Genomic DNA, 18450 nt, shown 5'->3' with positions numbered 1-18450 from the left:
TAGTAACAAGTTGTTTTAGTTCGTAGTGCCCAGGACACCTTTTTTTCTTCGGGTAATTTGCTATGTCGAAGATTTTAGACGAACTCATTCTTCCAATCCAGACTAGGTTGGCTGAATTGACTTCGCAGTAACCATCCACATCCAATACTGAATGTAGAAGTTGAACGACATTACCGGAGTCGGATCCTTTCATCTCCGTAGATGACCCCAAATTAGCCAATGCATCTGCTTTCACATTTTCTTCCCTTGGAATGTGTATGATCGACCATTCTCTGAATCGTGCAAGCAATGCCTGAACCTTGTTCACAAACTGATGCATATGCTCTTCCTTTGTGTCAAAAATCTCATATACTTGGTTTAATTCCAGCTGAGAATCGCACTTTATCTCGATTACCTCAGAATTGAGTCCCCGGGCCAGTTCAAGTCCTACAACCAAAGCCTCATACTCGGCTTCATTGTTAATTAATGGAACAGTTTTAATGGTCTGCCTCAAGGTTTCTCTCGAGGGCGTGACTAGAACTACCTCGAAACCGGACCATTTTACATTGTAAGCTCCATCCGTAAATAAGGTCCAAACTCCTGACGTCGTTTTTGATACCAGCACTACTTCTTTAGAAGCCAAGGGTCTTAATCCAGGACTGAAATCAGCCACAAAGTTGGCCAAAACCTGTGACTTGATCGCAGTCCTGAGCTTATACTCAATGTCAAACTCACTAATTTTGACCACATATATTTCCAAATGGCATGACAACTCAGGCTTGAAGGACATTCCTTAAGAGAAAGGTTGTCACAATGGCTATCAGGTGGCACTGAAAACAAGGCTTAAGCTTTCGAGAGGTGACTACGAGAACTAAGGCCAGCTTTTTGAGGTGCGGATAGCGAGTCTCCGCTCCCGATAATATTTTGCTAACATAATAAATGGGAAATTACGTACCTTCTTCCTCTCGGATTAAAACGGCACTTACTGCTACTTCCGAGACCGCTAGATATTTTAGCAATTGATCGCCTTCCCCCGGTCTTTCAAATCCTGTTGGCATTCTGGAGTCCATTCAAAATTGTTCTTCTTCTTCAAAAGTGAAAAGAAGTTCTGGCACTTTTCCGAAGATCTCGAGATGAATCTGCTTAGAGCCGCCAATCATCCGTTCAGCCTCTGTACTTCCTTTACATTTATCAATTGGTCTAGAATGTCTTCGATAGCTTTAATTTTATTGGGATTTACCTCGATCCCTCTTTGCGAGACCAGGAACCCCAAGAAGTTTCCTGAACCAACCCCGAACGCACATTTTTTCGGGTTGAGTTTCATGTTTTGCTTCCTTAGGATATCGAAAGTCTCTTGGATGTGTTTCAAATGATCTACTGCATTCAAAGACTTGACTAACATGTCATTAATATATACCTTCATTGTTTTTCCTATATGATTTTCAAACATTTTGTTAACGAGCCTCTGGTAAGTGGCTCCGGCGTTCTTAAGCCCAAATGGCATCACATTATAGTAATATGTGCCAAAGTTCGTTATGAAAGAAGTTTTTTCCGGATCCTCTGGGTTTATCTTGATTTGATGTACCCGGAGTAAGCATCAAGGAAACTCATTAACTCGTGTTCGGCCGTAACATCAATCATTTGATCAATGTTTGGAAATGGAAACGAGTCTTTAGGGCACACCTTGTTCAAATCCTTATAGTCTACGCACATTCTAAACTTGTTATTCTTTTTTGGCACTACAACTATATTGGCTAACCATTATGGATATTTTATTTCCCGGATTGAACCAATGTTAAGTAATCGGGTTACCTCTTTTTTAACAAACATGTTCCTGACCACAACTATCACGTGTTTTGTTTGACTTACCGGTGGGAAGTTCGGAGCCAATCTTAGCTTCTGGACCACCACTTCCAATGGTATACCTGTCATATCCGCATGCGACCATGCAAAATAGTCAACGTTAGCTTTAAGAAAAATTTTAAACCCTAACCTGAGCTCGGGGTTTAATCCTTTCCCCAGGTGAAACTTCCTTTCCAAGAACTCTTCGAATAAGGCCACTTGCTCGAGTTACTCTACTGTTGACTTGGTCGCATCCGTCTCTTCCGATACCTAAAAATATCTCGGAACTTGATAGGATTCCGATGACTCCTTGCTCTTATCGTCTTCATTTTGAAAGGCCGAAGGCATCAACTCCTATAATTGCTATTTAATGGACACTTTTCCCTTGCTGCTGAAAATAGTTACCGCATTCATTTCCCTTATTGTCGGTTGATCTCCTCTTATCTGCTTGATTCCTTCTGGGGTTGAGAATTTTAATAGTTGATGATATGTTGAGGGCACAACCTTCATCTCGTGTATCCTCAGCCTTCCGAAGATTACATGGTAACCTAAATTGCCATTTACCACTTTGAATAAAATGGTTTTGCTCAATCCTTTGGTGTTTGTAGGAAGCAAAATCTTTCCTCGGGTTGTCACGCTTATCAAGTTGAATCCAGCTAAGAGTTTTGTCATCAAAATGATGTTTCTGGTCATCTTTTCTTACTCCAGCACTCCATTGGATGATGTTTTCTGAGCTTCCTGGGTCAACCAAAATGCATTTAATTTTGAAATCTAAAACATTGAGAGAGATTACCAAAGTGTCGTTGTGTGGTAGGAGGAGTCCGTCAGCATCTTCCTCCGTGAAGGTGATATCATCTTCCGTGACTTCCCGGAGTCTCTTTTTATGAGTCACTGATATCTTTGTTTTCTTAGCTGGTGAGAAGGTCATGCCATTAACTTTATTCCCTCCGAAAATCATGTTAATAGTCAACCGACGGGAGCCCTTCGCTACCTTCAAAGGCACGACATTGTCCCGGCTTCGGCCATAGTTGTTCTTGGCTCGGTCACTTAAGAATTCCCTAAGATGGCTATTCTTCAATAGTGTCGTCACCTCTTTGTGCAGATGCCAACAGTCCCCAGTTCTATGAATGTAAATCCCATGATATTCACACCACAAATTGGGATCCCTCTAGCTAGGATCAGATCGAATTGTCTTCGGGAATCGTGCTTCTTTGATATTCCTCATCGTCGATACCAACTCTACTAAGCTGATGTTGAAATTTTAATCTGATAACTTAGGATATGCGGAGTCTCGTGCCCCTGGTATCTCCTTCTCTTGTAACGATCTGCCGCTACGGCCCCGATTGGTTCTTCTATCTGGATCAAACCTATTCGGTGACCGAAACCCTTTGGTGTTCCGACCTTCGGTTCTTTCATACGGAAAAAAAAAAAGGACCTCTAGAAGACCGCTAATCCGCATCAAAGTTGCTTTTAACTTTATCCTGGTTTTTGTCTCGATCCCGTCCCTTGGTTGATACCGTGAATCCGAGCTGATCATCATATATCCTTATTTTTTATTCATAACGGTTATGGATATCCGCCATTGTGGTTGCTTGAAATTCGAGCAGGTTTTCCTTCAACTTTCGCGAGGCGTCAGAGATCCGTGGATTCAAACCCTTTGTGAGCGCCTCCGCTGCCCACTCATTAGGTACATCCAATAGCAACATCCTCTCTTTCTAGAACCGGATCACGAATTCTCACAACAGTTCGGACTCACCTTGCGCAATCTTGAATATGTCCACCTTCCAGGCCTGGACCTTTCTTGCCCTGGCATGGGCCTTAATGAATAAATCTGCAAGCATCTCAAAAGAGTCAATTGAATGCTCCGGTAAGGGAGAATACCATGTTAGGGCCCCCTTTGTGAGGGTTTCACTAAACTTCTTTAGTAAGACCGATTCGATATCATGTTAAGCCAAATCAGTCCCTTTCATAGTCGTGGTGTAGGTTGTGATATGCTCTAGTGGATCCGAGGGTACCATCATTGGGAGTTGACTCCCGCACGTGCCGAGGGTACCATCCTTCATGAATCAGGGATGTTTCATAACCCTTATTACGGGTGTCGCTGATTGAATCATCATGTTGGGATAATTCTTTGTGCCCTTCTAAGTTGTGCGTGATGTTGACATCATTAGCTGCCATATCGGTTTTTTGCTAAGCAAAGAATCAAAACAAGTTTGTAATAAACATAAGAATAAAAGCAATAGGCCCCACGGTGGGCGCCAAACTCTTTACCCATAAAACGGTACAATTAAATTTGTTACGTAGTTTATAGACAAGCGAAATAATGTAATCCAAAAATGATAAAGAGATAAGATTAAAAATGAGATTTAGAAATTGAAGAAGATGATAAGCCTGGCTCCGAGCGCAATGCCTCTAAGGACAAAAGTGAAAGCAATGATAAAGAGCAAGTAAAGTTATTTAATTGAGAGAAAAAATAAAATATAGCATATGTTTGCAAAGAATATCCTGTCCTTACAATGGCTGCTGAGCCTGCTATTTATAGCTTTACCTAGGAAAACAAGATCCTAGGATTAAGCTCCTTTTAAATGATAATAAAAGAGTCATTGATGAATATGTAACGGCATGCATAAATATAAATATTCTCTGCAATAGTCGCTCATTTAATGTTACAGAATATTCCCTCATTGAATAATATCCGAAGGCAAACCCTTGATCTCCTCCCGTTAAATATGCTCCTCCCGATGTCGATTACATTCGTTGTGTCCGGTATTGGTCGTTGCCTGACTTGCCTTTTTCTTAACTTCAATTCGACGTGTCATGCTACCATTCGATCATATATTACAAACCAATTTTACCCCATACAATTACAAGTCAGTGAGTAAAGATTTTGTGGGGTTTGGCTTACAAGTTACAATAGACCCAAACTTTAAAAGTTGTTCCTTTTTTCGGGCAAAGTTTCGAAATTCCAAAAGCGATCATCGATCCTGCACTCCTTAATTTTTTGTAATCATATCGGTTAACCACATAGTATGCATAACTGCAAATTTTCCCCTTTTTATTGCTAATAGTTGTAGAATAAGGACAAATTGTCCTTGTCAATATTGCTTATAATTCACTCTTGAGTGTGTGCTCTTATGCATGAACATTTCTAGCGTTAATTAATGGATTCTCTTTGCAGTAACAGAGGAGTCACAGACTCAGAGTTTTAAAATTTGAGATGTAAGTTTTATGTATAAATTAAAATGTGTTGTAATCTGAGCATCCAATTCAAAATCTTAAGGATATTCAGAGTAGCTCGTCCTTTATAGGCTACTCAGACCTCCACCATGCAGGTGATTTCGATTGCACATAATGTATTCCCTTTACCTTATGTATAATAAGTTTATTTTAAGGAAGAAAATACCTAAAAACTTAAGGCCAACCAATGAGAGTGTATACTATCTAGCACCCTCTCGCACGGCTAATTTGGTTAGACTAGTATATATAACCCGATTCTAGGGGGCGTACCCATGGATTCGTATGAATTTTTTTTAAAGTAGCAAGAGAAAAGGCTCAAATTTACAATATTACTGGTGCTATCCGTTTTGACTAAATAATTTCTTACTCGGCCAACATCAGTTGCAATTTAGCATGACCATTACTCATGGTTGGGAAACTACTTATATATCTATGTTTGGTGGTTACACTAAAAACCCAACAATTCAATTTTTTGAAGTTACTTGTTTTAGAAAAACAACTTTAATTTCGAAGTCAAATTTTAAAGTGATAATATATATTATTAGTTATGATTTAATAATAAATTCTTATAAGATATATATTTTTTATTTATTGGTTTGATAACTACACAGATGTGAGTGAGCTTCTCGGTAAGAATTGTTTAACATTAGGTTAACTTTTGCCACCAATCACTTATTGAAGGAAAAGCAAGAAGTGAAGCCCCTGCTACTTTATTTATTTGAATGAAAAGGCGAACAACCCCCAAGTAATTGTATGGGGTGTGGTGCTTGTGAAAAGTTACTTCGGATATAAGTAATTTCTATAAAATAAAATAAAAAGAAAAGTCTGATGTTTGACGAAGATCAAAAGCGTTATCAAATTTTGATTGATGGCTAAGTAATTAAAGGACTACGACTTTCGAGGGCAATCGCTTTTTTGAGGCCAACTCCAATATATCGAGATCGAAATCAAATTCTAGTTAGACCCTGGCCGCTTTCTTGGAACTAATTGATAGACACTTAGTTTTCTATAGAACAAGTGGGTGATATGCAGCGTTAATCAAGGTAAAAATTTTAAAATTAAACCAAAATAGAAATGAAAATGCATCCTAAAGTTCTATTATGTCGGACCTGCATTTATTAAAGGTTCTACAAAAATGATGCTTAGCGGGCAGATGAAGGAGGAGGAAGATAAACAAATTGAACTAAACCTAAATGTCAATGCAAACAATAAGCTTTAGACAATTTTATCTCCAAAGGTCAAAGTGTTACGACCCAAAATCTCAATCCGTCGTGATGGCGCCTAACACACCGACTAGGCAAGTCGAAACATGATAACGAAGGCAATATAATAATAAAATTCATAGAAATAACATAAACCTGAGGTCTCAATACAATAAAACTGCTAATACAATGTAACCCCCCCCCCCCCAAAAAAAAAAAAAACTGGCAAGTACGAAGACATGAGCTACTACAACGGAATACAAGTCTGAAACTGAGCAATAAATACATTGTCTGAACTATAACAACAATATGAAAGGAAAAGACAAGTCAAACTGCGACCAAGGATACATCTCTATCTCGCCTCTAGCAGATAGTCTGAAAAGCAACCTACTGCTGATAACTGGTCCCCACACCAGGATCTGTATAATTAAGTGCAGAGTATAGTATGAGTACAACCGACCCAATGTACTTAATAAGTATCGTAAATAAACACGGCAAGGTAAAGAAAAGCACACATTATTAATGATACTAGTTATCACCTATGTAGTTTCATCTTTAATTCCGGTATAGAACAATATTGAAATCAAATCATCAAGTTTAGTAAGAAAACATCCGTGTGTGTATGTGTACAATTTTTAAAATACTCCGCTCAGACAATATATTGGCATATAGAGATGATATGCAGTTAAATCAGATAAATGATCAAGAAAATTGCAAGTAAAGATGAAATGCAAAATCCAACAACACGCTGGCCAGATTCCCTCACTTTTACATATCCGTTCCAAACCACTGATCAGTATTTCCCATATCCGCGTGTACACCATCAAGGAGAAACATGAGAGGGTGATCCTAGGGGGATGGATCCATATCCACACGCAAGCACGGCCAATTCAACGTACTGCCAGCCCGGCGTGATCACAGGCTCAATATCATAACTCGCTCAGCGTGGTCACAGGCATAACAGTACAATCCGCCCGGCGTAGTCACATGCATATCAACACAATCCGCCCGGCATGGTCACAGGCATACCGGTCCAAACATATCATGCAGGAGCAATTAAACAAGTATACATGTATGAAATAAGTGAATATCAAATCTCATGCTCCTGGACTAGTATAAACGACATGCTAAAGTGTAGGCATGTGCAAGTGTACTATCATAGCTTAAACCGGTAATTTCAGTAAAGAATAACATTTATCAGTTCATTCAAGGATTAAGCCCCTATGTAACATTAATCATGCCTCAAATAGTTCACAACAATGTCACAAATGTACGAAGCATCATAGCTTAAGGTTTAACAATCAAATTCCAGGCTTATAAGAGCCCGAGCACAATCTGAACATGAATAAATTTATCCCGGTGCCTGCACATAGGTTCATCCCCACATATGTGCGCACCCAATAGAACGTAGCTATAACAGCAATTCAGGCAACTAGTGCCTCAACCGAGTTTAAATAAGATACTTACCTCAAACAAATCAAATCACTCCGCTAGCAAGCCCTTCCCACGCGTATCGACCTCCGAAAGGCTCGAATCTAGCCAAAAGTAACGTAATACTATCAATAAAACCTATAGAAATTGACTCTAAATGATAAAACTAAGATCTTTAACTAAAGTCAAAAATTCAACCCAAAAGTCAAACCCGAGCACACGTCTCGGAATCCAACAAAATTTATAAAATTCGAATACCCATTCAATGGTGAGTCCAACCATACTAAAATTATTTAAATCCGACCTCAAATCGCCTTTCAAATCCTCAAAATTCAGCCTAAGAAGTTTCGCCATTGTTTCCCAAATTTTCCAACTCAAATCACTAATTAAACGACAAAAATAACTATGGATTCATGTATAATAGCCAAATTCGAGTTAGAATCACTTACCCCGATGATTTTCTTGAAAATTCCTCAAGTAATCGCCACAAACCGAGCTCTCTAGGTGAAAAGATGAAAAATGAATGAAGAACCCTCGAACTTCTATTTCTGCCCAGCAATTTTCACTTATGCGGACCAACAACCGCTTCTGCGGCTCCGCACTTGTGAAAAATCCATCGCAGATGCGGCTTCAACTCAAGACAACAGTCTCTGCTTCTGCGGTCCAAATGGCGCACTTGCGCTTCCACTTCTGCGGGCCACAAGCGCTTCTGCGCACACACATCTGTGGACCGTCTGCTTCTGCACCCCCAGGCCTTCTTGGCAAATTCTGCATCTGCTACCTTTTCTCCGCATTTGTGACCTCACAGGTGTGGAATACTCCTCGCACCTGCACTCCCAATCCATCACCATAAATCTTGCACCTGCGACGAACCCACCGCACCTGCGCGACTGCACCTGCGGCCACTCCCTCCGTAGGTGCGATGCCACCAGACTTCAGGAGCAACAGCAACTCTCCAAGTCCAAGTTCCAATCCGTTTTCAATCCGAATCTCACCCGAGGCCCCCGAGATCCCATCCAAACATACCAACAAGTCCTAACACACGATACGAACTTAGTCGAACCCTCAAATCACGTCAAACAATATCAAAAACATGAATCGCACCCTAATTTAAGCCTATTGAAACTAATGAATTTTTAACTTCTACAATTGATGTAGAAACTATCAAACCAACTCTGATTGATATCAAATTTTGCAGATAAGTCATAAATGACACAACGGACCTATTCAAACTTCCGGAATCAAAATCCAAGTCCGGTAACCACAAAGTCAACTCTCGGTCAAACTTCTCAACTCTCCAAACTTTAATTTTTTCAACTTTCGCCAATTCAAGCCAAAAATCACCTACGGACCTCCAAATCAATATTCGAACACACTCCTAAGTTCAAAATCACCATACGGAGCTATCAGAACCATCAAAACTCTATCTTGGAGTCATTTACATATAATTCAATATTCAGTCAACTCTTTCAACTTAGGCTTCCAACCTTGGGACTAAATGTCCCAACTCATTCCGAAATATCTCTGGAACCCAACTAACCACCCCGGCAAGTCACATAATAATAAATGAGTATAGAATAAGTAATAAATTAGGGAACGAGACTATAATACTCAAAACGACCGGCTGGGTCGTTACACAAAGATAATCTGAACCATCCATTAAGTTTCACAGAGATTAATTCAAGACCATTGATTTTGGATAAAAGAGGACAGCTGGCAAGTAAAGGATAACAATTTTGGAACTTTCTTTTACCATGTATGGTGAATACGTGTATAGAAAATTTCTTGTATATTCTTTGATTCCATTAGTTAGTTATATTTTAGGGAATAGCAGTAGGACACGTGCTAGGTGCAAAACAGATTTTATTCTTAGCTTTGTATATATAGGTGCACAGTTTCCTAATGAAATACACAAGAAAAAAATTTCATACAAAACTTCTCTAAATTCTAATATATTATCAGAGATTTAATTACTCGATCCACACTGTTTTTCTTCTTCAAGTTCTTTTTTAGCCTTTCTCTCCAATGACGATTACATATCCAGTCATCTCCTCTATAGGTGATTCTCCATCAATCAATCAAGCATCCCAAACCATTGTCAACAACGACTCAACACACCCTTTTTAACTTCATCCCTCCGATTTACCTGGAATGATTCTTGTCAATTCTATCTTTGATGGTAAAAGCTATGGAGGTTGACGAAAGGCTGTCTTCCAAATACTTGCAGTCAAAAATAAGTTAGGATTCATCGATGGATCCATCATTGAACCACTCAGATATTCTCCATATTTTAGAGCCTGGAATAGATATAATGACATGGTCATTTCCTGGTTGCTCAGTTCTCTTTTGAAATAAATAGCTGAAAGTGTACTACTACTCCAAAACTGCTAGAGATATCTGGAAGGAGTTAGAAGATAGATTTGGGCAAAGCAATGATGCTATGCTCTATCATCTGCAAAACGAACTCAGTGATTTAGTCCATAGGCAGTTCAGACATAGCAGGTTACTATACCAAGGTGAAAAAAATTTGGGATGAGTTGGACAGTCTTGATACATGCATTCATTGTACTTGTGGCTGCATCTGTGGAGGGAAGAGCAGGATCCTCAAATATCATCAAGATGACAGGCTCATTCAATTTCTTATGGGACTGAATGAGACCTACTTAGGTGTAAAGAGAAATATTTTGATGGCATCTCCTTTGCCTAGCATCAACCATGCTTATTCACTCCTGATTCAGGATGAGAAACAAAGGAAAATATAGGTTGCTCAGCACCCTATTGAAACTGCTTTAATGGCTGCAAAACCACAGTATGGTGGTCAGAGGCTACCTAACATAGAGAAGAAAGGACACTTTGAAGGAAAGAGGAACAATCTCATATGTTCCTACTGTAAAAAGCCAGGACATACTGCTTAAAGGTGCTATAGGATTATTAGACTCCCATCAGACTTCAAATTTACCAAGAACAAGAAGTTTAAAAAAAGGAAATGGTGTTCATGAAAACGCAGCAGTCACAACAGATGATGGTGTAAATCTATCATTCAACACAACAACGAGATGTGTTGAACATCATATCTTTGCAGAACTCAGGTAGTTCATACTCAGTGAAGTAAATAATAATCACTCCACTACCAATTGTGGTGTTATACATAAACATTGCCTATCTCCTTCTTCACACTTAGTTATTTGGATATTAGGTACAGGTGCTTCAGAACATATGACCTATGATTTTAGTCTTTTAATATATTTTAGAACTCTTACTAAACCCGTTGTTGTCAACTTGCCTAATTCTCAAAGAGTCATGGTCACACAAGCTAGCAGTGAGTATATCCTGCCTAATTGTCTTATGTCCAATGTGTTATATCTTCCTAGTTTCAAATATAATCTTTATCAGTTCACAGGTTCTGTCAGTAGGCTTACTCTTTGCTCATTTTTTCTGCTTTTGGTGCAATCTTGCAGGCCCCTTCAATGAACATGCCAGTGGTTCTTGTAAACAAAAGAAAGTGATATATCTACTCCACTCTATCAAGCCTAGTGCCAGTCTATCTAGTAGAATCAATGACTTCGGTCCATTTCTTTTCAACTGTAATAGAACTAGTAATCAATCTTTAGATCCGGTTTTATGTTTAGCAGTTATTTCAAATGATGTAAGCCTATGGCACAATCGATTGGGGCATTTGCCTTTTGCTAATATGAGAAATATTTCTACCATTTCTTGTCTGCCTTCTTCTACTTTGTAGGCACAGTGAGATATATATATATATATATATATATATATATATATATATATATATATATATAGGGTAAGGATGCTTAGTCTAAATTATTATAAAAAAATTCAATCGGTGTGAGATGCAATTCACATTGACACTTGGGGTCCCTATAAAGAACCTACATATGATGGATACAAATATTTCTTGATCTTTATTGATGATTTCAATAGAGCAACTTGGACTTTTCTCCTAAGTACCAAATCCAATGCTTTTACGATTCTCAAGTATATTTTGGCCATGGTTGAAAGACAACATAACAAAAAAGTAAAAATAATAAGATTAGACAATGCTTTAGAGCTTGAAAACAGCTTGCAGACTTCATATTTTCTTTTCTCTCAAGGTATAATACACCAAACAACTTGTGTATGGTGTTGTTGAGAGGAAACATAAGCATCTTTTGGAGACTTGTAGGGCTCTATTCTATCAATCAAAACTTTCTATTATTTTTTGGGGAGAATATTTTCTAATAGCCACATATCTCATCAATAGGTTCCCTTCCAAGGTTCTTAAGCTCAAAAGCCACTTCGAGATTTTATTTGGAATTCCACCTTCGTATCTGTCACGCCCCAAAACCGAGAAGCGCGGCCGAAGCTCAACCGAGTGAATCCGACTGAGCAAGCCTGTTAGATTTCATTCTACCCAAAATCATTCGTGAATAAAGAGGAGACGTACTCCGTTAATCAAATACTAAAGAGATTTCATTAACCGCTTCCATTTCATTCCCATTAACAGTATCATTCAATATTTCCAAAATAGGACGAGTTTATAGATTTAATGAAAAATATGTTGCCAAATACCAACAGTTCTAATCCAATTCCCAATATCAAATATCACCCACAACCTGTCTACGGAGCCTCTAAGTACAACAGAAGAGTAATATGGAAATGTCGGCAACAAGGCCCCGGCTATACTTCAACCACAAAGTACATGAGAAACAAAAGATACATGATCTCGAAATGAAGTGGGGCTCACCAAATCAGCTGAAAGGAGTGTACTGCTATCACTGATCAATGTCACCTGCTGTAGAATCACCTGCATCCATTAAAGATGCAGTGCCCCCGACAAAAGGGACGTTAGTACTGTCGAATAGCACTAGTATGTATAGCTAGAAATCCTCTTTCAAAATAGAATGCCCATATGATCTATACGTAGAACACATAATATAATGTAATTGAAACAACCTGTACAAACAAAGACAACAAAAGGGGCACCTATTGCCTGCATTAATAATGTGACTCATTAGACCGTCCTTAGTGTTCACATATCATATTATACACTTATGCATTTCATAGACCGTCCATAGTGTTTATTCATACCGCACATCTATACCTCTTATACACAATGCACCTATGCGTTTCATAGACCGTCCACAGGATTTCATATCACAATGAATTTTATAACACAATGTACTTATGCGTTCATAGACCGTCCACAGGATTTCATATCACAATGTACCTATGCGTTCATAGACCGTCCACAGGATTTCATAACACAATGTACCTATGTATTTTATAGACCATCCACAGGATTTCATAACACAATGTACTTCATAACATGATGTACCTATGCGTTTCATAGACTGTCCACAGGATTTCATAACACAATATACCTATGTGTTTCATAGACCGTCCACAGGGTTTCATAACACAATATACATATGCGTTTCATAGACCGTCCATAGGGTTTCATAACACATTGGAAACAAAAGTACAAATACGTACATCTCATAACCTTTCACACCACATATCACCTAATCCGTACTTTCAACAACTTACACCATTATTATTTCATTGGATCTCTTGTCCATTCATATGATCCTTTGTTCATGGCGCAATAGCCGTATTTCATATTCCACACTTTTATTTCTTTCCTTTCATAGATCATCATCATAATTATCAACAAATAGAATATTCCAGAAATCACAACTTTAAATTCATTAGTAATGAAGGCTTTAAACACAATCGATTTCTTTCCAATAAATGGAGTAAAATGATTGGCAATTGAAGTACAAGATAAAATCATACACAATTTCCACTCACGAATATGTAAGAACGCAAAACACATTGAAAATTACTTATAAAGCATAGCATTAGCTATAACAACCGCATATGGGCATCACTTGAGTTCATAAAATTTTAGCCGATTATATTGTCGAAGTCAATTTTGAAATAGTTGAGTCAAAACTCATTTCATAATCTTTCTCACATTATTTCATTTCATTGGCACCATTGGTCACAAGTATAACTTTCACTATTGGCACGTTGGTCACACTTTATATTCTCAATTTACTGATTTTACTTCCAACCATCTTTATAGGTTATAAACAATAAGACATTCCCAATCAAGAATTTAGGTACACATATGAGCAATTAAGAGTCTTAAGAATATTGAGATTTTCTCACACAATTTGGCATACTAACTTTCATTTGAAATACGATTCAAGCCACCACATTTTAATACCCAACCCATACTTTGAAACTCACATAAATATTATGGAATTCAATTCCAAGAGAGAAAATTTAGCCAACATACCTTAATTGAGCTTTTCTTAAATTACTATAATATTCCAGAAATTTTAGCAATCCCAATCTATTTGAGACATAACAAAATTGAACCATAATTAGGAAGATATTCATGGTCTCAGCTTATTTTAGCATTTCGTCAAACACTAAGTGTGGATTAAGGTTCAAGGTCCTTTTATGGAGGATTCCATCATCCCACAACCCAATCTTTACCATTTTTAGCTCAACAATCTTTCTACACCCTTTGATAACACATGCATGTAAAATAAATAACCCTCTTGCCCAGAAATTATCTTGCTTATTGCCCATTTCTAGACAAAATTTGAAATTGAGGGTTAGGGTATAGAATCTTACCTCTAGGATGAAGACCTAGTGAGTTTCCCTCCTTAATCTTCCAAAACTTGAGCAAGAATTGAAGAATCAATTATTGAGGAATACCTTCTCACTCTAGGGCACTCTCTCTCACTCTAAAATATCATATTATACCTCAAAAATAACCCAAAGAGTGTATTTAACGAAATAGGGTCGGGTTTTAAAAATTCAAAAATGAAGCTCCGGAACAGGTTCTGCGGTTGCATATGCGACCGCATATCGGTCGCATAATTGGTGTCCAAAATGACCAAAAATCTGCCTGAGTCTGCGGTCACTATGCGGTCCACATAACTGTTCTGCGGTCGCATAGTACATCGCATAACAGTTATGCGGTCGCATAGTCGACCGCATAATTGCTTTCAACTGACCCAATTAACTGCCTCACTTTGCGGCCATTATGCGGTCCGCAGAGTGATTCTGCGGTCGCATAATGGACCGTAGAAATACACTTTTCCGCCAAAAATATTTCTTTACTTTTCCGTGCATTGTTCAACCCAAAAGGTCCGGCACCATGAAACAATATTTTCTTTGCAAATTTTACCGGACTTTACACTTAAATTCTTCAAAATTTTCCTGGGTGTTACAGTATCACTCTCTTAAGAGTTTTGGTTGCCTTGTCTATGCTAGCACTTTACCACATCACATAAGTAAACTTGACCCAAGGTCAGTCCCTTGTGTCTTTATATTCTTTTGGGAAGAAGGGTTACAAGTTTTTAAATTTACAAAACATGAAACTTTTTGTTTCTAGTGATGTTAAATTTCATGAATTCATTTTTCCTTTTTTTTCTAAAGTGAGAAATCAACCTCTTTTTCCTACATTGCCTTCTCAGCATGGAGTTCCTATTTCTGAGTTTCCTTCTTCACCTACTACCACTTTTTCCAACCATGACTCTATTGCTAGGGGTTCACCATGCATGGTTCTTATTCACCACTTTCAACTATCTACTCCCAGTCACCAATACCATTTGCTAGAAGTTCTCTTATCTATCCTACGTCACATATCTCAATTACTCATTCTCATTCACCTCTTCTGAATATTGTTTGTCTTCTGTTACCTGAAATCAGAAAATTTATCAGAACAAATAAGACCCCATGTTTATCTTAATAATTATGTATGCAATTATGTTTTTCTTACTAACCTTACTGATTCTTGTTTCTTTGCACCTATTAAATCAATTGTATTGCCTTTTTGTGCTCTTTCTCCCACAAATCAAATCATGCTCAAATCTATTTCATATATATCTGAGCCAATATTCTACTCTTAAGTATCACTTCACCCAGGTTGGTAGGAGGCTATGGCTAAAGAATTTGAGGCAAATAAGAGTTGCGATTTTATTCCTTTGCCTACAGGGAAGGGGCTCTACCTTGTAAATGAATTTACAAGGTAAAATATAAATCTGATGGTTCTTTAGAAAGGTTCAAAGCTCGTTTGGTCATTAGAGGAGACACACAAAGAGAAGAAATTTATTTCATGGAGACTTTTTCACCGGTGGTTAAGATGACAATTATTAGGTGTAATCTTGCAATAGCAGTCAAGAAAGGATGGGATTTATTTCAACTAGACGTCAATAATGCCTTCCTGCATGGTGATTTGCAGGAAGAAGTGTTTATGAAGTTTCCACCAGGAATATCACCACCTTCCCCTAATCATGTCTGTCTTTTAAGGAAGTCACTTTATGAACTGCGGCAAGCCTCAAAACAGTGGTATGTCAGGCTAACTGCAGCTTTGAACTTTAAATCAGATGGGAAGATTATTCTCATCACAGTATATGTGGATGACATTCTAATTATAGGGGATGATCCAATTGAACAAGTTCAGCTAAAGGAATTTCTTCATGCTGAATTTAAAATCAAGGATTTGGGCATACTCACTATTTCTTAGGCATGAAAATTATACGTGATCCGCTGGGATTAATTTTGACTCAGAAACGCTTTATATTGACTGAGTTTGGATGTCTTGATTTGAAGCCTACTTCCTCGCCCATTGATCCCACCCGTAAGCTTAGGGCTGATGAATGAGAACTGATATTAGATCCTATTTTCTTCCGCTGACTCTTAGAAAAGTTGAATTTCCTAATTCATACACATCATGATCTGTCTTTCGCAGTTCAGCACCTGAGCCAATACATGCAGGCTCCTCGACAACCTCATTTGGATGCAGCTTTTCATTGTTTGAGGTATCTTCTTGTGGACCCAAGTTTGGGGATTTTCATGAATTCCGTTCCATCTTTGCCTCTTGTTGCCTTTTGCAATTCCGATTGGGGTTCTTGCCCAGAATCACGTCATTCAATCAGTGGATTCTACATCAATTTTGGGGGTTCACCGATTTCCTAGAAGTCAAAGAAACAACCTTAGTTTCTTTATCGTCCGCTGAAGCAGAATATCGTTCGATGAGAAGGGTAGTAGCAGAAATTACCTAGTTGGTTCGATTATTTGAAGATTTGTCTATTACGCCATCTTTGCCAGTGACTCTTCACTCTGATAGCCAAGCGGCGATTCACATTGCAAAGAATCTAGTATTTCATGAGCGTACTAAGCACATGGAGCTGGATTGCCATTTTGTCCGACAACAGTTTCTCGCCGGCATTATTTCTCTGTCTTATCTTCCTTCGCGTCTCCAAATTGCCAACATCTTTACCAAGCCTTTGTCAGGACAGGCTCATTGATCTATTATTGGCAAGTTGGGTGTGTCTTCGCCTCCCTCCTACTTGAGGGAGGAAGATAGACAAACTGAACTAAACCTAAATGTCAATACAAACAATAAGCTTCAGACAATTTTATCTCCAAAGGTTAAAGCTAATCTGAACCATCCATCAAGTTTCACAGAGATTAAATCAAGACCATTGATTTTGGATAAAAGAGGACAGCTGGCAAGTAAAGGATAACAATTTTGGAACTTTCTTTTACCATGTATGGTGAATACGTGTATAGAAAATTTCTTGTATATTCTTTGATTCCATTAGTTAGTTATATTTTAGGGAATAGCAGTAGGACACGTGCTAGGTGCAAAACAGATTTTATTCTTAGCTTTGTATATATAGGTGCACAGTTTCCTAATGAAATACACAAGAAAAAAATTTCATACAAAACTTCTCTAAATTCTAATATATTAATCGATGAATGTTTGTTTTATATTACCAAGAAAGATGCTATCTTACCATTTGTTTAGCACAATTATGTTGAAAAGGAGCGTATGGAATTTGTAGTAGTTGCAATTTGCAAACAAAATTGTTTAAAACTGTTACTTGCCATTTGTTACCACATTGGTTTGTTACAGAAAAATATTAACAAATAATCAATACGTGTCATTCTAAATAAATCTGTAGAACAGATATTTTAGCAGCCAACACAATATTATTTTTATAGGTTGACAATCAAAGTTATAAGTTGGTCAAATTAAAAAAATGATGATTTCATCATTTGACAGATACCAGTAATCTAATAAAATAATTGACTAACATCATATTTTTAACTTTGTTATGGTCCAGAATTAATATGATTACTTGACATTGTCCGTATTTTGTTAATATATTGTTGATGATATACTTTTAAAAGACGATTATTTGTTTTTAGGTGGTGGTGTAATTGGTCTAATCCTTTTAATAATGAATTTATTAACTCTAAGCTTAACTCTTAAAACAAATACTTTCCTTGGGAGAGGTGATTAGATTGGACTTAATCCATTTTTGGCTTACCGAATATATGATCCTTGATAGGCAGGTATGGAGGGCGAGGATTAGAGTAAAAGGTGCAGTTATGCGTCTTTCTTTTAATTCAGTAGGAGTAGCGTTACTCTAGTATCTCCATATTCTTAAAATTCTATTGCTACTTGATGTTGCTTGTGTTTTGGTTGTTTTACTTTCTTGTTGTTGTTGTTACTGCTTCCCTGATGTTTACCCGTAAAATGGTACAGTTGAATTTATACGTGGTTTCTAGACAAGTGAATTAATTTCATCCTGAAATAACAAGATATTTGAAGAAATATATAACACTTAGCCTTGATAGGAAGACAAAATGACAGAAATAAAGACTCTGGTAGTGAAGCCTCTGGGCGCAACAATAATAAGAACAAGAACAGAAAATAAGAAGGTAA

At 37.7% G+C, this 18450-nt stretch overlaps 1 long non-coding RNA gene across 4 annotated transcripts; it reads right to left on the bottom strand.

Moving 5' to 3' along the window:
- Positions 1–9588: 9588 nt before the first annotated feature.
- LOC107787746 (uncharacterized) lies at positions 9589–17240 on the bottom strand. Of its 4 annotated transcripts, XR_012709007.1 has the most exons (5): positions 16774–17240; positions 16230–16687; positions 14340–15412; positions 12436–12495; positions 9589–10487 (listed from the first exon to the last, which is right to left on the bottom strand). It is a non-coding gene; the product is annotated as an uncharacterized LOC107787746 (long non-coding RNA). The 4 variants fall into 4 exon arrangements; XR_012709008.1 differs by lacking the exon at positions 14340–15412 and having other exon boundaries at positions 9589–10420; positions 16774–17170; XR_001648462.2 differs by lacking the exon at positions 14340–15412 and having other exon boundaries at positions 16774–17169.
- Positions 17241–18450: the final 1210 nt, after the last annotated feature.

The sequence above is a fragment of the Nicotiana tabacum genome, chromosome 4 (genome assembly GCF_000715075.1).
Source record: "Nicotiana tabacum cultivar K326 chromosome 4, ASM71507v2, whole genome shotgun sequence".
NCBI classification, from domain to species: Eukaryota; Viridiplantae; Streptophyta; class Magnoliopsida; order Solanales; family Solanaceae; genus Nicotiana; species Nicotiana tabacum.
Note: the sequence above shows the minus strand (reverse complement) of the source record. Positions and strands in the feature narration are given on the sequence as shown.